The sequence below is a fragment of the Xenopus laevis genome, chromosome 6S (assembly GCF_017654675.1).
Source record: "Xenopus laevis strain J_2021 chromosome 6S, Xenopus_laevis_v10.1, whole genome shotgun sequence".
Taxonomy (NCBI): Eukaryota; Metazoa; Chordata; class Amphibia; order Anura; family Pipidae; genus Xenopus; species Xenopus laevis.
The window spans coordinates 19,086,365-19,110,164 of NC_054382.1; the positions used below are offsets into that span (position 1 = coordinate 19,086,365).

At 39.8% G+C, this 23,800-nt stretch overlaps 1 protein-coding gene across 14 annotated transcripts in view; it reads right to left on the minus strand.

Annotated features, from left to right (window-relative positions):
- kiaa1217.S (KIAA1217 S homeolog) overlaps window positions 1-23,800 on the minus strand; it is a 261,072-nt gene that overhangs the window by 133,698 nt on the left and 103,574 nt on the right. The gene's annotated exons all lie outside the window — the stretch shown is intronic.

Below are 23,800 nucleotides of genomic sequence, written 5' to 3' on the forward strand. Positions count from 1 at the left end.
GCTGAAAAACTCGGCTTATACTCGAGTATATACGGTACTTTAGCCTTTTCACCAAAGTCAATTTTTTTCCAAGTTCTACCTGCCGAATAGTTGAGATTAAGCTACATCCTCAATGTACTATGTCAGTGACATCATAAACTGTATTGAAAAGAAGTCATATATTAATGTGGGATTATGTTTACAAGTTGTAACTGTTATATATGTTATTTACACTTTTTTAACCATTTGAAGCTCATGCCACATTTGTTTTAGTGTGGGCTCGTGTCAAGGGCAATAGAGGATCTCTTTTGTCTTTATTATGCTTCCTTGGACATAAGAAGATAAGAAGTGGCCACTTCCAACAATTTCACTTTTTTCACTAATAAATACATACATATGACATGTATGTAGCCACCTTATTTGAATTAACGTAAGCGTAAGTATGTTAATAAAGTTTCGTTAGGAAGAAAGTAACGCAAGAAGAGATTTACCAAGAAACTTTCGTGCTGACGAATTTTCCCTAGTGAAAATACGCCAGCGTTCATTTGTCAAGACAAATTTTCGCATTTTGATGAATGTGCGTAGTCATAGCGAATTAATGTCTGACGTAGTTGTGCAAAGTATGGCAAAACTTTTGGACCTAAGTAAATGTGCCCCATAAACTGTGCAACCTTTTAGACCCACTATTATGCTGAGCGATAGGGATGAGCACATTTTTTTCGCAGAGTTTTGCTGTGAAAATGACGGCCAATGGGAGAAAAAAATGTTGTGCATCAATAAAAATTGCGCGCGTCAAAAAAGTCTAAAAAATTGTCGCCCATAGACTTTAATACATTTCGCAGACTTTTCGCTGGCAACAAATTTTTGGCAAAGTGAAACGGGTCAAATTGGCCCATGCTTATTATCTAACAAATAAATCTCCAGCTATCTATATAACATTCAGGGGCAGATTTATTTCAGCATGAGGATGCATCTATTCACAAGATCCTACAAACAATACACCCTATTGAATTGTACGGCTTAAGGAGAACATTTTGGAGTATCTAATGCAGATCTTTAATCTTTCTACCGTTTTATAACTATGCCCTGTGGCACTGAGAAGACAAAGACTTTATTACATTTCCAGTTTACTCTCCCATCTTTGTTCATTTGTGGGTAAATGGCTGGCTACAGATTCCCTCATATGTCAATTTTCATTACACTCATTTCCCCTAACAACAGTTTAGTATATTCCTCAGTCTAAATACAGGCACATTCTGTATATTCCGATTTGCATTTAGCTGTCAGCCTTGCACATAATATCTTTCTGTTAATAGAAGCAATGTCCTCAGTTAACTTTTTACTAGAACAACTCATGTATTTATTCTGAATAGTTCAAACACCTCACACCACAGATTAATTCGACGAAAGTGAAGGAAACTCAGATAAATATGAGGAAACTCATGAATATTTAAATCTGAATGTCACCGGGGGAGGAAGTAACTGGGGGATAAAGCAGGACTTTTTAAGGGCAATTAGGGGTGATGAGCCAGACCACAGTACGACCCTATAGAGCAAGAGCTGGTGGTTGCAAGAAGGAAGCTCAATAACACCACATACAGTTATGGGATCCATTATCTGGATATCCATTTTCCAGGAAGCTCTGACTCCATTTTTTTAGAATAATTCACATTTTGAAAAATTATAGTTTTTCTGTTTTTCTGTTTTCTGTTAAACAGTACCCTATGCATCATGCCAACTATGACATAGATAATGTTTATTGGAGGCAAAACAATCCTTTTGGGTGTAATGTTTAAATGATTTTTTAGCAAAGTGTGGAGATCAAAATTACAGAAAGATCCTTTATCTGGAAAGTTCAAGGTCCCGAGCATTCTGGCAGGCACTGGGGCCCTTTGCTTTAACAGGACAGGACTGCATTCTAATTGGAGATGTAAGACGCACCGGAAGATTGGCCCTTCCCTCCTGACACATCTCTCCTCCTCGAATGGTGCGCAGGCGCAGCCAATGCACCCTCCCGGCTGCGTCAAGGGCATTGGCCGTGTTCAAATGACATGGCGTCTGGTCGCTCGCGTATGACGCAGAATGTCATGCCGCCATTTTTGTCGCAAGATTCAAGCTTTGGCGCCAATTCTCCTTTAAAAAGGCCCTTTTTCATGGTAACAATGCCCAAGCTGGCTTCTGTTTATAGATCCTGAAGTGTTGTATTTCACTTTCCTGTTTTTTTGACTTCTGCCTGCTTGACTTCGATTCCTGCCGCCTGCCTCGACCCATTTGCCTGTTTTGTGACTACGATTTGCCTGATCCTTGCCGGTACCTCTTTAGAAACTCTCTTACTACCAAACCCACAAATTCCCCGTTGGTTCTGCAGCAGAAAGCCCGGGCCCCAAAAGGGTGTCGGTGAGAGTGCCAGCTGCATTTTAGGATCCAGATTGACGAGTGCATTACAGGAGACATCTGTTATATTCTCAGTTAGACCACAGTTTACTCCAGGATAGTGGGAGTAGAACAAGAACATGGCTGCCTGTTACAGACTTCTGCACACAAGAGGCCTATAGGAAATGGGTGGGTAATATTGTGCATCACTGGAAGTTACTATAATATTAAGTGCTGCTCTTATATGGCTCTGGTACTACATAGGAAAGGAAAGGTTCACCTTGTAGTAGAATGGATTCGTAATTCACATTGAGATGGTGACATAAAACAAAACCCAGAGATCATAGAAGATGGAAAGTGCTGCATGAGGAAAATAAAGAATACTATTAATGGGTATATAAATAGCCATCTGTCAATCATAAATAACCAGAGTGTTGCATCTCACGTTTCCAGAAGGCAATCTAAATTTTCCAAATATATATATATATATATATATATATATATATATATATATATATATATATATATATATATATATATATATATATATATACTATATTTATAATATAGGTTCCAGTATTCTCTTTCAGACACATAGCCATATCCTACCTGGATAATTAGCAATTCATTTAGCGGCACGCAGCAGACATCACGGCTGGTTGTGCAGCCACGCAGTAGGCATCTAGATGTGCTGCTAATTAGCCATCCAACATATTGACTTCACATATGCCCAGTTTTAATCTTTGGCAACCCAAATTCTGATATAATAATCATTGTAAATAGAAAAAGCTTTACAGTAAGGTAAAAATATATTATCTGCCTCCTAAATATGCAGATAAGAGCTAAACTGTAGATAAAAAGAGACAGCAACACAATGTAGAATCTATAAACAAGGGTATAGCAAGAAGCTTCTGGACCCCTTTGCAAAGTTTGGTGTGGTATGTCCTAATTTTGTCTACCAAAAACCTTTATCCAGGGTTAGAGTGTATCCACTTGACACTTGAAGTTTGAAGACAGTCCTGAGTTTGACTCAGTTGTTACTATAACTAGCGGTGTATTATATCATTAGTTCTATCTATGTTGGCAGCATACCCCCCTAAATACATGCTGCCCTAGACCCAGGTCTTTGTGGCTTTTCTACAAGTCAGAGCAAACCTACCGTATGTTCCCAATGACCAACAATTTCTAAAAACCCAATTATTTTAGGTCCATGTGGGTCCCCTTAGGTCTGAGGGCCTGACTGTAGTTACAATCCCTATAGCTAAGCCCCAGTCTATAAAGACTACAATGTGGTGCTGGGTGGGTGATGTTGTTATGCTAACCATGTTTTGTGTTGTTATGCTCACCAGAGCTGATACAAATTGCTGGCAGTTTTTGAATATTTGCAATCTATTACAGTATCATTATTATAATGTATGCACTGACAAATTTTGCTTTACAGGGATTGGTCACTGCCCCTGCGGAGCTTACTATCTAAGCAACACACACTAAGTGGAGCCAATGAACCTGCCTGTGTGTTTTTGGAGGAAACCAGAGAACAGTACCAGTGGGAAACCCATGCAGATAACACAAATGTCTTGCAAGATGCCAACGTTGCAAGGCAACCTACAGAGACACTGTGTTTAAATAAAACAGGAACATATACTGTATTTTCATGACTTCCCTTTTAAGACTATCACCGAATGAAAATTCTTACTTTCTTACTTTCTTTTTATTTCAGTTTCAAGAAGAAAAAGAAGCTGCAAATTTGCCATAGTTTCACTTTATTGTAAAACAAATATATGTCCCAAAAGGGGACTGAGTCTATAAATCCTTTTTTGATGGCCTTTTCTAGTAGCTGCCTGTGCTCTTTATCCCTCTCTAATACCAGCTCTGTTCTTCACTAATCCAACGGCCACTGCCCTTGCTTGTAATAGGTGTAGTGTCTCGGGCCCGATAACATCATTATATTGTGTGCGCTGCTTGGGAATTAGCAGGGTTCTTTTATTATCGCTTCCCAGACATGCCTTTACTGAATGACTAGACCTCAATCTGAGACTAGACTCACAGGCAAGCAAATCATTTATTTCATTCCCCCTGTAAACCTTTCTTTGCATCAATTTTCAATTTATTACAGTATCAATGTCAAGAGGGGGTTATCCTGATTTGTTTTTATCACAGTGTCTATTCTGTATCCTTTGCTGTCTTGTTGCATTACATCACCGGTGCTTTAATGTATAATAATAATGTATATATAGGGATAATGTCTACATAGAGTATAGTAAAAAGAGACACTTTTAGTTATAGGATTTGTACAAAGGATGCATAAGCTGACGTGCCCCGTCAAGGCAGTGTCCATGTGTCAGTCCTAACTGAATGCTTACTCATTTTAGGCTTCAGGGCCCCTTTAATTTTTGTTATACTTAGTGACTGGATAAAAGCAAGACAAAATGACAAAATGTAAGTCTAGGGAGAAAATTGCATGAAATGAGAGTAATTTAACCAAAGCCAATTTAACCAGAGACATTTTAATCCTATAAAATCATAAGGGTTTAACACCAGTGTGAACAAGTCCTCTTATGTTTGTCAAAAAAAACATGATTTGATGTTTAAATGATACACCTGAGACTACAGAGAGGTGTAAACCTCCAGCTGTTGTGCTTTACTGTAGCACTGCATTGCATAACCAGCCCTGTATATTGTACAGTAGAACGTGAGATTGCAAATGAATATCAAGAAATAACTTATTACAATCGCTATCTGATATGGCTAGAATTATGTGAGACAGCCCAAGGCAGGAGACTGAATGAGTGTTACGGATCATAACAGGAGTCTTGATACACTTTTTGGGCTTTAGGCTAATGGCACGTCGAGTTCGTTTTTTCATACTTCAGGCACAAAAACTGTCTCTATGTCCATAATAGAAGGCTGCCCTCCACAATGATAGGCAACATGGGAGGGACAGGGGTTTCTCTGCCATGAGCATGGCAGCACCTCTACTATGTGATTGTGGGGGTGACCATTGTCAAATTTGGCATGGGTTGGCTTGACTCTGAGCCACACGGGTAACTTGAATGGATAGTTGGTAAGGTGAGCGGATAAATGAGTAGGTCAGGGGGGAGGTGGACATCCTTGGATGCAGATGTTGATAGAAAGGCTTAGGTGGATACGTGCCATTGCTTTACTACTGTTTAGTGTTTGTTGTACAGGTATGAAATCTGTAATCTGAAAACCTGTTATCCAGAAAGTTCTGAGTTACAAAAAAGCCATCTCGCATAGACTCAATTTTAACCAAATAATTCCCATTTTTACAGGCCCGGATTTGTGGAAAGGCCACCTAGGCCTGGGCCTAGGGCGGCAGGATTTTAGGGGGGCGGCATACTGCTGAACCACACCCACATTGGTTCAAAAACACTGGGGATGTGCTGGAGATACAATAATTTTTTAATTTTTCCGTGAACCAATCCCCATTACTCCAGTTCAGATGATGAAAGGGGAGGGAACAGGGGGCAACGAATGGCAGTGGGCCTAGGGGTGCCCACTATGTAAATCCGGCCCTGCATTTTTACCTTGTACTTGATCCCAACTAAAATATAATAAATCCCAATTGGAAAAAAAACAGCCTATTGGGTTTAATTAATCTTTCATTTTTTTTTTGTAGTAGACTTAAGTAATGGAGATCCAAATTACAGAAAGATCAGAAAGATCTGGAGAACCCCAAGTATTCTGGATAACAGGTTCCATACCTGTATAACTGTTTCGCTACAGTAAGTCATGGTTGGGTATGTATGTTAATTCATGTTTATTTGGGGGGTAAGAAGGGGTGAGGGCAGGCCTGGACTGGCAATCTGTGAGTTATGGCAAATGCCAGAGGGACTGCTGTAAGTTGCCATAGATAGTCGCTATTTATTGGGCTGTTGGGGATTGCTTGGGCCTCTGTGTATTGGAATGCCAGGGCCTATTGTGAATGCCAGTCTGGACCTGGGTGAGGGTTACGGCTCGTCCCAACACTACACGTCATGCAATCACCTCCAGATACTGCTGCCTACTCTCTCCCGACAGATCTGTCCTGTCAAGTAAAAGACAACGCAGGGTCTCGCTAACAACTTAAGTGCTCATTGTAGTTTAAATTTGAATTTAATAGCTGTGGTTAGGATAATTAAGTCATTTACACGCAGGCTGTTTATTGTGCTTTTTTTTAGAATTTAATGGGGTAGATTGTTTGAACAACAGGGACATTATTCTGACCGATTACACACTTAGCAAACAATGGTATGCGCTTACTTAAGTGCAAGAAAGCTTTGTAGCACAATAAACGCTCAAATAACCACTGGGTTACTAAACTGTGTCCCTAATTGTGAATTTCATGTCGTAGAAAATACATTATTATGAGTTGCCACTTCTGCAGAAAGTAATGGCACCAAAGTGATCTCCACACAACACCAATTGTGTTGCTAAATTGTGTTATGAGCATGGGAGGTCCAGTGGTGTCTAATGGGTGTAGGATGATTTAGTAATTGAAACTCAATAATTATGATGACGGGTGCTGCTATTCTTGTACAAGCTTGCACATGGCTGCCATTACTGGTCTATTTCTATAGAATACTTAAATAAATGATGCTAATGTCCTGTTTACTAATCTCTGTTTATCCTGTCCCTTTTGCAGAGTTAGTTTAGTCACCACCTTGCACAAAATATCCACAATATTTAATGCAGAAAAATACCGTGACCTAAAACCCACGAGTCTTCACAATATCTGCATTAATTCAGCAAATAAGATTCACACTTTAGTGACTACTCATGCAGTAATAATATTAGTGCCAAACAAATTTGCAGCAAATATAGGTAATAATTGCAATTTCAGCATTTATAGGTAAGGATTTATAGAGGAATTGGCATTTAAAAGTATGTGTATTTGGATACAGTTTCCTCATTACAAAATTGAAGCAATGGAGTACAGATCAATTACTATCTGGGTTCCTACACTTAGGAAAGTGTCACATGGGGAGTTCAAACTCAACACTACTTGTCCTCTGTGGAGTGAAATAGTGATCTTTCTAGGTTGGCCTGTCCATTCCACAATCTTCTAGGGGTGGGCTATTACAGAGCTATACTCTGTAATAGAGAGGGAAATAAAGAGGGAAGGTGCACACCCTTAGATTAAGCTACAGGGTGCTAATCCATAGGTGACTCCCCATAAGGGACTCAAAAAAAATTTACAAGAATTCAAAATAATGTATAGCACACCAACACGTTTTGACCTTAAGGGTCTTCCTCAGGGGCACAAATAAAACAAGACCCTTAAGGTCGAAACACGTTGGGCTCACCTTCTTACTTTATTATTAAATCTGGTTCATTTATTTTTTGCAATAAATTTGCTTATTAATTTTTCTCTTGTTTCAAAGAGTTATTTGCAACTGTAATTTCTATTGAAAATAGTATTTGCCTACTGGTGACTCTTGGGACGATGTAGAGCCACACCTGTAAAGAAGAATACAAGGCATTATGGGAATTGGAGTCTTGGCTGATTACTGCTACATTATTTCTGAAGTTTGCACTTTGCACTTTGTACTTTGCAGCCATTAAAAATGTGTAATGAATGTAGGTGTTAGAATAACCTTAATTTTTTGTATTGAGCCATATTTTACTTTTGGGTTTCTCCCAGTGAAGAACATAAGGAGAAGTTACATGTGCTCCCAATGAACAAGTTTTTTGTTTTTAAAGTGTGTAGGACAGACCAGAAACCTCTCTGTCTACAGGGCCGGATTTACATAGTGGGCGCCCCTAGGCCCACTACCGTTCATCGTCCAGGGGGACAGGAGCAATGGGGATTGGCGCACGGGAAATTAAAAAAATTATTGTATCTCCAGCACATAACCAGTGTTTTTGAACCAATGTGGGTGTGGTTGGGCAGCATGCTGCCCCCCTAAATTCCTGCTGCCCTAGGCCCGGGCCTAGGTGGCCTTTCCACAAATCCGGGCCTGTCTGCCTGGACCTACTGATAGATGGACAATAGAGGTCAGAAACTTGAGTAGTTTAACACTTGAGTAGTGCCTCAAACAGCCTCAGAGGTTCTTGAGTGCCCCTGATGTCAAGTAGGTTTAAGGGTGCTTTGTCAGTCTCCAGAAGTGTGATTTAAATTACATTATAATATTTTTAACCCTCTAAGATTTTCATTCACTGCCAGAGAAAGGAATTTTTGGGACTCTTTGCTACCCATATCAAGCTGGCGACAAAACACCCATGTGCCACCACCCTAAAGCTGTTGGCAACTAAAGGCAACCCATATTGTTCACACTTTCAATTGTACTCATATGCAAATAAATCCAGATTTGGATCAGGCAAAACCATTTGCACAGATGCCCCTGGCCATTGGCTACTAATGTCAAATGAATAACAGGAAAATTTCATTTCCCACTGAATATGAAGAATTGTAAGAAGTGCAGAAACAAACACTTCATTCAAAAGGCGATTGGCAAACGACAGCCAGACCCAGGGCTAACCCTTCCCTAGTAGATATAAGATAAAAATAGAACATCTGAGAGAGTCTGAAGTTTTTTTCACTACACAATTTCTGATAGTTTCCACATGGCAAACTGGCCAATGTTAAAATTCTCCCATTAGATATACACTCGAGAGCGCGACATACGTAAATCATTAAGAACTGTTAGCGTTCCGGGAAGTTTGAAAGAAAGGGCAAGCGAGTTGGGACAAGTAGTTTAGCTTCTTCGCAGCAATGCTCAGGCTCTATGGTAACTTGGCACCAGGGACAGTACCCTCCACTCTCCAACAAGCAGATGTCTCATTAGCATAACACTAGATTTGGGGAAATGATAAAGCCCACACTGGCAATTATTATCCTCTTACGTTCCAGCACACCACAGATGCTGATATGAAACAGTTATTCATAGGTTTACATCATTCATTCCAAAACAAATGCCTTCAGACTTGACTTTAGCCTGAGAGAACATGTTCAGAGAGGTGATCCATACAATAATGTTTTTTTCCTTCTCCTCCTTGAGAGATTACAGTGAAATCTGCTCATCTGGTTTTGTAAACTCACATTTTGGGGGATTTAGGGATACACGAAAAGGAGGACATAGTGGGGACTCAACGGTGGCTCCAACCATATAAGACATGCAGTGATCCATATGCCCAAGCTAATGGGCACACTAGTACAGAGGTTATATTGTAATATAAAAAAAAGTTTAGTCTGGTTCAGCAATGCATGCCAATCCTTTATTTTAACTGGTTTTGCCTATTTATAAGTCACTGGCAGATTTGGGATCCAGTCCTTAAGAAGAATATAAATGAGCTTGAGAGAGCGCAGAGACGGGCAACTAAACTGTTTAGAGGGATGGAAGACTTAAATTATGAGGGTAGTCTGTCAAGATTGGAGTTATTTTCAAAGATAATTGCGAAGAGACATGATTACTCTTTATAAGTACATTAGAGGGCATTATAGACAGCTGGCGAGAGATCTATTCTTCCATAAAATGGATCATCGTACCAGAGGCCACCCCTTTAGACTAGAGGAAAATAACTTTAATTTGAAGCAACGTAGGGGGTTCTTCACAGTGAGGACAGTGAGGTTGTGGAATGCCCTGCCCGACGGTATTGTAATGGCTGATTCTGTTAATGCCTTTAAGAGGGGCTTGGATGATTTCTTGGACAAGCATAATATCCAAGGCTATTGTGATACTAAAATCTACAATTAATAAAGATGTTGGTATATATAGTTTCAGTGAGTGTGTGTAGGTATGGACACTGCGTTTCATTTGGAAGGGTTGAACTTGATGGACTTTTCAACTTAACTATGTATGTAACCCTACAAAGTGGAACGGGAAGGCAAACAAGTCATCTTGACCCCACAACTTGACAACTTGATTACTGACTAATGCCGTGGTTTTAGATAGTTTTAACATCTTTCCATCCTCCCTATAGCCTCTCACTAGAGTTATTTATTATTATTATTATTATATTCTCCTACAGGTTACCTTTTGTCTCAAACATTTTCAACTGTTGCTGCATCTACTGTATCATCTGCACTCTTTTCCTCTCTCAATGCCCTCCTGATTATCTAGTAATTATATGCAATTCTAGGGGATTAGCAGGAACAGAATGCATCAGCACAAAGCTTAAAATGGCTTAGGTACAGCCAAATTCAGATTGATTCTTTAAATCGTGTATAAACTAATTTAGGGGGGAAAGGATAGCAAATGAGCTACAGTAATGGATAACAAACCAACGACCACCACTTCTATACATACATGAATCATACTCTGCATACTCTAATGCCCAGTGTTACATATATAACTGGTCTTTTCTTCCAGATCTCGGGACAGCAGAGGCATGCCAATCCGTGCAGTAAAGCAGTGATCCACAACCAGTGGCTTGTGAGCAAAATGTTGTCCACCAACCCCTTGGCTGTTGCTCCCAGTGGCCTCAAAGCAGGTGCTTATTTTTGAATTCCGTGCTTGGAGGCAAATTTTGGTTGAAAACCAGGTGTACTGCCAAACAGAGACTCCCGTAGGCTGCCAGTCTACATAGAGGCTACCAAATAGCCAATCACAGTCCTTATTTTGCACCTCCCAGCAATATTTTTAATGCTTGTGTTGCTCACCAAATCTTTTTACATCTGAATTAAGTTCATGGCTACAAAAAAGTTGGGGGACCCTGCAGTAAAGTAAAAAAAATAATACAATGAAATGGAAATGATGCCAGAGGATCTCCTTATAAAAATATCACATTACTTTTCCAACATACCTCACTTGAACTTGTCATAAAGGAATGCACACAAGGTCTATGCCAGAAATCTAATGTACATATTTAATAAACTTTGTTTAACTTGCTGGCTTGTTTCAAAGCATTGTTAGAATCAGCCAATGTCCTCCCATGCACCGTTTTTTATCATTGCACCTGCCTTATCTCTCCCATTAAGGGCTATTCCACACGGGGAGATCGGCAGGCGTTTGCGGTCGCGGCGACAAAGCGCAGCGCCAGTCGCCGCGACCGGCGCAGGCGACAGTTTTGTATGGGCGCCTATGTAAAAACGCCTGTGCTAACCACACGAGGCGATGCGCTTTTCAACAGTCGCCTGAAAATGCCTCGCCAGGCTTTTTCAGGCGACTTTTGAAAAGCGCATCGCCTGGTGTGGTTAGCACAGGCGTTTTTACATAGGCGCCCATACAAAACTGTCGCCTGCGCCGGTCGCGGCGACTGGCGCGGCGCTTTGTCGCCGCGACCGCAAACGCCTGCCGATCTCCCCGTGTGGACTAGCCCTAAAGGTGCACAGGGGATAAGGGCACTTATGTGACACACCACTCACTAGTCATTAAATAGATGAGTAGAGTGCTTGGCCCAGACAGTAAGGGTGGTGGTAAGGGCGTCTTAATTATTGTACCAAACATATGTTCGTGTGTACGTGTTTCCAGAGTAGCTGCAGAGAAGTGCTAGCAATACAATGGCATTTTAACAAACATATTCACAAATGTCAAATGTGTTCTTCTATATGAAAGAAATGCTTCAGGGAAAGAATTATTAATTCACAGCCCTCCGGCATATATTTACGGCGTCTGCCTAGCCACATTGATGAGATCTGTATGAATGCACTACATGCTCTTAGTATAATTAGTCTGTAGAACGTATTTTAGATAGCTAAATTAATTGTCAAATGGAAGACCAAAACATGGCGGGCTGGACCAAGATATTAGTGGGGAAACTTCATTTACAGCTTTCAAGTATTAAAGATGATTTTCAGAAGAAAGCTGGACCCTGTGCTTGCTTGCATATAGGGAGGTTGCTATGTTTTATGAGAGGTTCACAGCTACAGACAGAAAATGGGACCAACCAATAAAGGCTCCACTAACCTGTGCAACCTGGGTATGGTGAGAATTTAGAGCAGTGTCCCATACCAGTGGCTCGTGAGCAACATGTTGCTTTCCAGTCCCTTGGATGTTGCTCCCGGTGGCCTCAAAGCAGGTGCTTATTTTTGAATTCCAGGCCAGTTTCGGTTGTATAAAAAACCGATGTACTGCCAAGCAGGGCCTCTTGTAGGCTGCCAGTCCACACAGGGGCTACCAAATAGCCAATCATGGCCCTTATTTGGCACCCTTGGTACTATTTTAATTCTTGTGGTCAGGGGTGCCCCTTCCCTCTGCGATTACCTTTTTGCGCCTGAGGGGGTTCACAAGGGCGGCAGAGAGGACCAGTACACTAGCGTAGAGAGCCTAACTGCGCTCTCTGCACTATAAGATATTTGAAAACCGGAAATTCGGCTCATAAAATACCAGGAACAGCATTTTTGCCGCCCCTGGTACCTAGCGGGGTGCTGCCGCCTGAGGCGACAGCCTCAACTCGCCTCATTGGCGAAGTGCCCCTGCTTGTGGTGCTCCAAAGTCTTTTTACATTTGAATGTGGCTCAAGGGAAGAAAAGTTTGGTGACCCCCAAATTCAAGTAGAAAGTGTTGATTTGGTAATTTAGGATTAAAACTTAGTCTGTGTGAACCAACCATCCACAGTTTATCACTAAAGACAATTTGTGATCAAGTGGATTTAAATGGGCAGGCTGGAACATCTGATCTGCTGATAATTGCATAGGCTTGAGTATGTAGGTGTTGCTTTATGGCCACTGGTATCTACAGACCTCTAGAGCTGAATTGCCATCAAAAAAATCTATGTAAAAACCCATTAGCATCAAACACTACTAAAAGCTACATGAAATCGAAAGTATATATGTGCTCAGCCATCTACAATTTAATCTCCCTTTAATATCCATGTTGAAGAATATGATTACTGTGGCCACATTAGCCCAGCTGGAATACGGCAAGAAAATATGACTTTGGGAAAAGGTTACCACTTTATTCTTGTTTTAGCTTAATTAATGGTTGTAGGAGAAAGCTTTCATGTGAACCTGATCTGTACCAGAAATCAAGAGAATGTGTCTCTATAATGCACCTGGATTATTATCCTAAATGTTACTTGAGTTCCAGTAAATGTTTAATGTATGAGTATTATAACAGTTTTGAAGTACAAGTCCATTTTATATTGATGCATTCAATACTACAGGACATTCCAGCTAATCATACTCTTCTGTCTGACACATTGGATCAGAGCACGCTTTGCAAGGTTCATCAGTTAATGAGAGTCTAACACCTTATAAATTATACAATATCCCCTGCAGAACATCACATTAGCAAGACAAAGAGAGAGAAAACAAGGTAACAAAACACCATTGTTCTGCATGGTTAAACTTTAACTTCAGCTTGTCTTGTACAAACATCATGGGCACATCATTCAGTTTAGCATATACCAGCTGTTTCGACTTGCTGCGGGAATAATATAAATGCTGCTCCAGGCTAAGGCTCGTGGAATCATCAACATCACGCATATAAACTTCTTAGTATACGAGTGGTGCAAACACTGAGAATTTTTTTGGGCTAAACTACAGTGGGGATCATTTGTAAACCTCACAGTTTCGCAAGGTGGGAATTTAAGTTACTGTCAACGCTATTTTCGCGCACAACATCCTCGCACATTGGGTGCGCTCGCGCAAACACCCGTCTCATTAATCACAATGCAAAGTCGTAAAAAACCAGAAACACGGGCAGAGCAGTGCAATATATTAGCATTCAGGAAAAAACATGGGCAATACAACCATTTGCGAAAAAATATGCACTGCGCAAACTTTATAAATGACCCCCAGTAACTCCAACAGAAGTTACCCTGCAATTAGCACTGGTTATCCAAGGTCATTCCCAGCTTTCTAAACACCATTAAATGTTGGAAATACTGTACCTACTGTGTGTGCCATAGTTCCCACCTTTTACAAAACAACTCTTATAAAAACCCCATATATCGCCTTAAACAAGAGTCATCCAAGATAAACATTCAACATAAAGTAGCATTTACAGAAACATTTGTCTCAGGCTCTCACATAAGTGGATACGGTTGGCCTACCACCACTAAAGGTGGCCATAGACGTAACAATTACGATCTTTCTTGGAAAAGATCTTTCCAAGAAAGTTTGTTCGTTTCAATACACACGCGTAGAGCTGACTCGTCAGTTATACAGGGAGAAACAATAGAATTCTACATATATCCAGGGCTGGAACTAGGGGCAGCCCGAGTAGGCAAGTGCCTAGGGCGCAAAACATAGGGGTGCCAGGCACTTACCTTGCACTGCTGCCTACCCCCTGTCCGGTCTGCAAATTCTGTCAAAGTTTGGTGGTTTGGAATAGCTGTCGACTCAGGTCCTCCAGACTGAGTCAACAGCTTATTGGCTCTTCTATTGGGTCCTAAGTAGGACTGAAAATTGGCCAGATATCTATCAGGTAAGTTTTAGAACCCTGTAGATGAAGGCCTAATCGCTGCATTTCTGCAGTCTTCACCCTGTAGGCCTGTAAAATGATGAAATTGTTGGCACTGAGCAGAGGATTGTATTATCCCAATTTGGAGCAGCAAGTAGGTGGCCATATCAGGTGTGGATCTGCTCATTGGCAACCTCATTTATGGCAAGCTTTACTGTTCATAAGTGATATCACTTAGCATAAATTATACTAGATAAAGTTAAGTGTCTGCTTAGTGCATCACCCACCACCATTCTACATGGTGCTTCAAATTCTGCCATCCCTGAAAGATCTCTTCTCTGCAATATGAAAGATGTCCTACTTCAAGCTTGTCTGGCTTACCGTACATAGATACTAAAAAAAAAAATTCTCTGTAGTCATCACATTTTTGATGTGTTTATCTCGTTCACCTCCAGATAGAGGGAGGGGGGTTCAGCCGAATCCAAAATAGTGGATTCGGTGCATCCCTAATTTTTTGGGGGGCATGTTAAATCCTGAAAAATTTGAGTTAGCCTGAATCCACTTCTTCTTTAACAGAGATACCAAGTCAACTAGGCTGGCAAGAAGCTAAATATTAAATCAGCAGAAGGCCATCTAAAAAGAAAATTTACTGAAACTTGGTCAATATTCTGGGACCAAATTGATTCCAGCTTCAAACCACGTATTCTGGGCTTGTTACAGTTATAATTTTCTTAGAGTGGTTAATCTGATGTGTCCATAAAAAGTCGGTTTCATCCCTTGTTGTCTGATTGTAACAGTTTAGAATATTACAAAAATTCACTGAGCGTGATTTCGTAGTTAGGTTGTTGGTTTTGGTTTAATTTACTTGTTTGTAATCTGGTAAATTGTTTAAGTGACCTCACCAATTAAAAATATCTTTCTGTGCATTTAGCCACAACAAAGCTCGACACCACATTGTATAGCTTTGTTCTTTGAGCTTTGTTTTCCTGCTTGTTTAATATGACAAAACAATAAAAACATTTAAATATACAAATTCAAGTTTTTTTTTCACTAAAAATTCTGGTTTCTATAGTAAAAAAAATAAATAGAGTTTTTCAAGTTTTTGGCATAACTTGCTGTGCCTCATTATTTGCTGGTCTGTGCATGGCTGCCTACCTGTATATGCCACTGTAATAATTTATTGTCCAACCTAATTCATATATACCGGTAACCTAAAATTCCTGCTATAGGCAATCAATGGGAAAGCTGTGTCTCAATGCTGTCAGTGCTAATATCTGCAGTGCAACAACATAATGGGTCCACCCTTGTCCTATCACATTGCGTGTGCACTTTGAATATTGAAGACAAATACAGATCCATTTGCTGGGTTGCTTTCTGTGTTACCAGGATACAGATGCAGCCGAGAAGCGCAGCCCACTGGGACAGAAATGAACAGACTATTAGCACTAATGAAATTTACATTTACCTGCCGGCTATCTTAGAGAGTAGATTATTAAATTCGCTGATTGGGAGCAGCCCTTTCTCCATCCTACACGGCCTGAATATAAAGAGCCTTAGCACCAGGAGTATTCAGGAGTATTCAGCCTGTGGCCCTTCGCTTTTAACGGTGAAACAGCTGGGATGCACATGCTGAATACTAACCTTTTGAAGAAATGTAATATCACATAGAAAGCTTTATCAAGTTCTAGTAACCAACAGCAACTGATTATTAGGCATGTACTAGTGGTCTGATTGCAGCAAACATCTGCTTACTATCAGGGTAGTAGGCTTGAAATAATCTCTGCATTTATTATTTATTCTTAGATAAACAGTCCCTGCACACAGAAAGCTAATAATCTAAGGTCCCTATCCCATACACAGACATTAAGGTGTAATTCATCAGGAGCCAATAAACCTTCCTACGACTGTAACAACAAACTGAGCCAATCATCCAAAACTTTAACATATACGGGCACATTTGCTATTGGTCGAATTAACCCTCGATATTCGACCGTCGAAGTAAAATCCTTCGTCGAAGTAAAATCCTTCGTCGAAGTAAAATCCTTCGACTTCGAATATCGAAGTCGAAGGATTTACCGCATTTCCTTCATTCGTTCGAACGAACGAAGGAAAAATCGTTCGATCGATTATAATCCATCGATCGAACGATTTTCCTTCGATCAAAAAAAGCTAGGAAAGCCTATGGGGACCTTGCCCATAGGCTAACATTGGTGCTCGGTAGGTTTTAGGTGGCGAACTAGGGGGTTGAAGTTTTTCTTATACAGACAGTACTTCGACTATCGAATGGTCGAATAGTCAAACGATTTTTAGTTTGAATCGTTCGATTCGAAGTCAAAGTTGTAGTCGAAGGTCCAAGTAGCCAATTCGATGGTCGAAATAGCCAAAAAAAAATACTTTGAAATTCGAAGTATTTTTTATTCTAATCCTTCACTCGAGCTAAGTAAATGTGCCCCATAATGTAATTGGGCCATATGTTAAGCAGTAATACTATTCCAAGTTTCTAGGTCACACTCCACCTTTATCTGCTGATAAGCCCCAGCATTACCGATATGGAGGATGCCCACTGTTGCTCACCAGTGATGGGCGAATTTGTCCCTATTCGATTGGCCGAAAAAATTAGCGAATTTCCAGCGAAACGTGAATTTTGACGCCCATGTTAAAGTCAATGGGCATCCGAATAATGTTGACGCGCAACAGTTTTGACGAGAGTGACTATTCCGACTCGCGTCCAGATTTGCGAATTTTCACGCCAGTTTTGGGAATCTATTCGCCGGTTCCGAATGCGCAAATTCGCTGCAAATTCGTGCCTGGCAAATTTATTCGCCCATCACTATTGCTCACAGGTGTCTGTAGCATCTACATCACATAGAAATACAAAAAATAACTTATAAAGACAAAATTTTTTAGTAATACAAATCTGTTAGGAGATGCTTCTAGTTATTGCAGATCAAAAGGATGATGTACCCTGACCAAAAAATCCTCATTTATTAAAGCAGCAATGGTCATGTTTACATGCTAGCTTTCTGGTGTCTGCTTCTTGTCAAACTATTTTACAGTTGTGTTTTAGGCTATATTTGCAGATTCATTTTCAATGTATCTTTGGCTCTTACATCCCAGACAGTTTCTCAAATAAACACAAAGTTTAGAAAAAAAAAAAATAGAAAATCTGTGTGCAGATGTAACTAAAATTAGATTGAGGGCCACACAGTCGGGAACATCTTCCATAGAAGCATTTCATGTTTCCAAGATGTATGGACTATTCCTCATGCCCTTGTCCTTCTAGGCACAGTTCTAAGGCACCATATTTGTACCAATTGCTTGAAGGATATAAAGATAAGTGCAATTTCTTTTTTTATCTGCATTCATAACCAAAGAGAGAACTAGGGCAGAATGCAAAGCTATCAGAATGTCTGAACCATCATGCAGAGTGAACCATAGCAGGTCTAGTAGGCAAGATGGAAAAAGTAGAGCAAGAGGGCTATATCATTTTATATTAGTGATGCCCAACTTGTAATCTTTCATTTGTTCTTGAAGTAAAACTTTTAGCACCCACAGATTCCCCCAGAGCCATAGGCCAGTCTTTGTGTTTTTATATAACTAATGGGGTATTTGATCTGCACCTTTCGGGCAGAGACACTCAAATTCAGGGAGATTAGTTGCCCGGTGACAAATCTCCTCTTCTTCAGGGTGGCTAATCTCTCCAAACTGCCTTCCCACCTGCTAGAATGTAAATCGCTGGCGGGATGGCACTCGGAGCGCTTAATTTTACGAAGTCGCCCAAAGTTTCCACGTAAGGCAACTTTAGGGTGACTTTGGAAAACGAAGTGCCGGCAACGATTTTCATTCTATCCGGTGGGAAGGCAGGGGAGGCAGTTTGGGGAGATTAATCACCCTGAAGAAGAGGAGATTTGTCGCCGGGGACTCATCTCCCAGAATCTGACCGTGTGTCTCTGCCCTTCAACTACTAAACACATGGGAAAAGAACGTGAGAATGAGTTTGGCCAAAGATCTCATTGGTGGGCCCCATGCAGTCAATTATTTTGTGGCAGTACTACCATCAAACATATGAATTTGAACACAAATAGGGAGGTGACAAAGGGAACAACCACATGATCTCCTTACAAACATGAAGAACCTTACAACCCACTTCTGCCTAGCGACACCACGAGAAAAAAACATCAGCAGATCACAGGATACCAGCTTATTTGAAAAATCCCTTAGGGCTATTTGTTCCAATAGAATGTTAAAGTAAAATTAAAATAAAAGCAAATAATTCATACAAACCTTATATCAGATAAAATATCTGATGGTGGGTCCTACTGTCCTGGTGGGAACTTGGCAAATTCTATCCTTGCCCCTTTATAAAATGGCCCAGCGACAAAGACCAAAAATAATTGGATACTGTCATTCTGTATTCATTCAAGTAAAACCTGAGATCTGGGGAATTCATGAAAAAGCACACTGATTCTCATTTATATCTAAAGTGAGTCCTGTGTGAGGACATAAAGACAATTATAAGAAAAAGAAAATGACTAAGATACACAAGAAGTCAGTAACAGTTTTACTGCGCTAGGGAAGCGTTCTAGTAAAATCCTAAATCTTCATAAATGTACTCTGAAACTGAGCATATGCAGCCATAACCCAGAGGAAAACAAATAGAAGGAAAAACCAAAGCAGGGATTAATTAAAAAGCGTAACAGCAATCCACACACAGTAACCAATCAGCAGGCAGCATTTACCAGTTGCCTGTTTAAAAATAAAAATAAATAAAAGATTGGTTGTTATAGTTTTAACAAACTATCCTTCCCCCTCCCCCCTTTGAAAAAAATAAATAAATGGGGGGAAAGGCAGAGGAACAAAACAGGCACAAGAAATAAAACCCCTTCACTTGACTTTGGGCATATACATCTATGAATGGTGTGTGTTGGGAACGTACGATGAGTATTTCCCATAGGTAGATAGAAGGCAGATTGAAGGTAGATAGATGACAGATGATAGATGAATAGATAGATAGATGATAGTTAGAGAAATAGATAGATAGATAGATAGATAGATGATAGATAGATAGATAGATAGATAGATAGATAGATAGATAGATAGAGATAGAACACAGGTATGGAACCTATTATCCATAATGCTTGAGACCTGGAGCTTTGTGGATAAAGGATCTTTCTGTAATTTGGATTTCCATACCTCAAGTCTACTTAAACTTATTTTAAACATTTAATAAACCCCAAATTATTGTTTTCCCTCTACTAAGGATTAGTGATATGTTAGTTTGGAACAAGTACAAGGTACTGTATTATGACTACAAAGAAAAATAAAATCTATGTTAAAAATCGGAATTAGTTGATTAAGTATATATGGGAGATGGCCTTTTTGTAATTCAGAGCTGGCTAACAGGTCTCCGTAAAATAGATCCTATACCTGTATGTATCTGTCTAAAGCTGGCCATGCTAAAAAAGTGGCAGGGGACAGGCTTCCCCATACATTTCCGGAGTTGCTGAGTTATTAGCTTTTATCAGCCTGTGTATGGCCATCAATATTTGTCTCTATCATCTATCTATCCATCATTTATCAATGTATCTCATCTATCATCTATCTATCTATATTTTAATCTATCAATCATCTGTCTATCTATCTATTATCTATCAATCTATCTATCTACCTATCTGTTTGTCGTCTGTCTATCTTTAATCTATTATCTATCATCAACCTACCTTCTGTCTATCATTTATCTGCCATCTATCCTCTATCTGTTTATATTCTGTCACTTATATAGCTATATATCTTCTGTCATCTATCTATTATCTATCATCTCTCATTTATCTAAAATCAAACACACCTACATTCATAAATACATACCTGAAAGCTGCTCTATATCTTTTCTTTAAATATTATCAACTACAAGGCAACAACCTTTCAACAACCTTACTCCTTAAACTGAAATGACTGCTCAGGGTTCTAGAAAGCAATGATGATATAGGGAGAGGAAATACTTGTCAAGTTCTTATCTGCCCATGAAAAAGCTGCAGCACTTAAACAAGAACATCCATCAACAGCCAATGTTTACATTAATCCATTTTTTTTGCAGCATGGGGACAGCAGCAGCTCAGAAAGTGTCTGGTTCACTATGGGCATCTGCTAAATTTAGCGTTTGTATCCTATTCTAAACAGATCCTAAAGTGAACTCTGCACAATGACGTACCAGAAAAAAAGTCCATACAACCTCATCAGTGAAGGAGTGTCTGCTTTATAGTCAGGGGAATTAGTGTGTATTAATTATGCTTAAAGGTTCCGTCACAATTCTGCAAACTGAATCAAACAATCTGCATAAGTTTACAGCCAGTAGAAACCCGCTATAATGGAATCCTGGGTTCAGGCCAGGGGCTTTTATAAAAGTCATGGAACTCCTCACTGGCTTCTCTTAATGTAAAAAATCCATGGGTGCATCCATTGGTATTGGATCAATTATGGCAAATGTTTGGGCCCTGGGGTTTTCTAGATAAGGGATCTTTTCGTAATTTTGATGTCCCTACCTTAAGTCTGCTATAAATTATTTAAACATTAAATTAAACCAATAGGGTTTTGCTACCAATATGGATCCATGCAGCTTAGTTATCAAGTACAAGCTACTGTTTTATTATTATTACAGAGAAAAGAAAATATTTTTTTCAATTGAATTATTTGCTTTAAATGAGCCTATTGGATGTGGCCTTCCTTTAATTTGGTAACAGGTTTCCAGATAATTTGGAGCTTTCTGAATAACAGGTTTTCCAGAACCCATACTTGTATTATATAATACTGAGGTGGTGCAGAACTACAGCATAACATATCACCTTTTAGGGTGTGGTATTTTTAAATTTTACATTATTTTTCTTACTACACACTTACTTAATACTTCTTTGTTTGTCTATTTCTGTGCATGGAATAATAACATACCTTCTAGTGTAATTTAAAGTACGCTGTATAATTAAAGTCATTAAACTATAATAAAAGCCACGAGTTCTGTGATCATTTCCATTCATTTGAGCATTACATTGAGGACAGGCTAGTAAAATGCTAGGTGTGTAGCATAGTGATGGCAGTTCCATAATTTGGAGGGGGACACCTATATGTCTATTCTACCCGCCTCTCATAAATACAGTGCTGCTGCAGGCAGGGCTGTATTCGTGGACCACAAACAGGCCTCTGTTCTCCTTTTTGAAGCTGCAAGTAGCCAATGTGCAAGGCAGGGTGCAATTGTACAAAAAGAACATGGTGGTCAATAACATTTTTGCTGTGTTTAGAGCTGCATCCGGGGCTGTAAAATTTATAACACTGTTTTAGAAAAGCGAGACATGAATAGCCTTAAGGTGGCCATAGACCAGGGGTCCCCAACCTTTTTTACCCATGAGCCACATTCAAATGTAAAAAGAGTTGAGGAGCAACACAAGCATGAAAAATTCCATTGAGGTGACAAATAAGGGCTGTGCTTGGCTATTTGGTTGCCCCTATGTGGACTGGCAGCCTACAAGAGGCTCTACTTGGCACTATACTTAGTTTTTATGCAATTAAAACTTGCCTACCAGCCTGGAATTCAAAAATAAGCACCTGGTTTGAGGACACAGAGAGCAACACCCAAGGGGTTGGAGAGCAACATGTTCACTGCCATAGACGTTAAGATTTTTCTCTCCCAAACGACCAATTCTTGTGCGATCCACAAATCCATCAAATTATCGTGAAGTTAGTGGGCACCAAACGATTGTGCTTCTAACAATTTTTCATCTGACATCAGTCAGAAAATTTAATTAGCAGCTTAGTATAATGTCATTGTTCACAGAGAAATCTATCCATTGTCCAATTATTTGCTGGGCCAAGCAGGAGGCGACCCACAGTTTTCCTGGCCTCATCTAGACGATATCGCTTGAAATGGCCTTTTTAGTTGATGGACAAATTGTACATTTAAACAATCGTTTCAAGATAAGCTTGGTCTTATGATAACGAAAAAATCTTAACGTCTTTGGCCACCTTTAGTTTTCTTACAGAAAAACCCTAGCCAGGTTGCTCTTTCTGAAAAGTATCTGTGGTGGTCCATGCACAGAGAGAAGAAGGCCCATGCCACTGCTTCTTCAGACTACTGTATTTACAGTTTTTAAATTATCCTTTATAGAAAAAAACAAGTAGGATTCAACCCCAGCTTTTCATGAACAGTGCAGAAGGATAGAAGGCTGAACCCCCAAACCCATGATAATTTGGCAGACAGATCTTACATACAGCTACACCAATTAACTGCTGGTCATCAGGCAGATAATAATCAAGTCTACACTTCTTATAGAGAGTGTTTCCTTTTCGTTTGATTACTAGTATCAGAAAAAGTAGAGAACCTCAGAGTTATTTGGTATTCATGCCTCTCATCAAGCTCTCTCCTTGCAAATCAAATGAGTATTTAAACCAATATTACTCTCTACTGACCCATGATAATCCTTGTCATTTACCAACAACTTTCCTGTAAATAGGAGACATCTGTTTCCGAGCAGTAAAATGAAGCAGCCGAGTGAAATCTCTGTGAGCGAGCTGAATTTCTGCAGCGATAATGAATCATTTTTCCCTTGTATGCAAACAGATATTTCTCCTACCGTGCAACTGAAACCACTGCTGAAACAATTCAGCCCCAAAGGGATGTTTAATCTATTGGTATATCCCAGATAGGGAAATTCGGAGCCTTTAGGAGGTTTGTAAGAAAGGGACCTAGGATGTAGTCAGTATGGGCCGCCTGCTATGTCTGTGTGTAGTGGGAGATTAAGAATATTCCTCCAAATACAGGTATGGGATACATTTTCTGGAAAATAGATAATGTATCCCATATTTTAAACAAGAGTAGGACACATGCCAGCCTTTCGCATTTTGTGCCCAAAGCACTTAACAATAGGCTGCAACAGTACAGCAGCTACAATTAGATGTTTGAACTTTATTATTATATGAAATGTCCACCTGTAAAATCACTTGAATTACTTCAATGAACTCTACAAACTATTCCATGCTCGTTAAAAGCTACGCTTTCTCTTTAAATGTGGGAAGCACAACCCCAGCCCTTTGTTTCCAAGAGATTTCTATATCAAATTTCTGCCAAAATACTTTCCACCGATTTTACTAAAAAAAAAAAAAAACGCCTCTTGCTG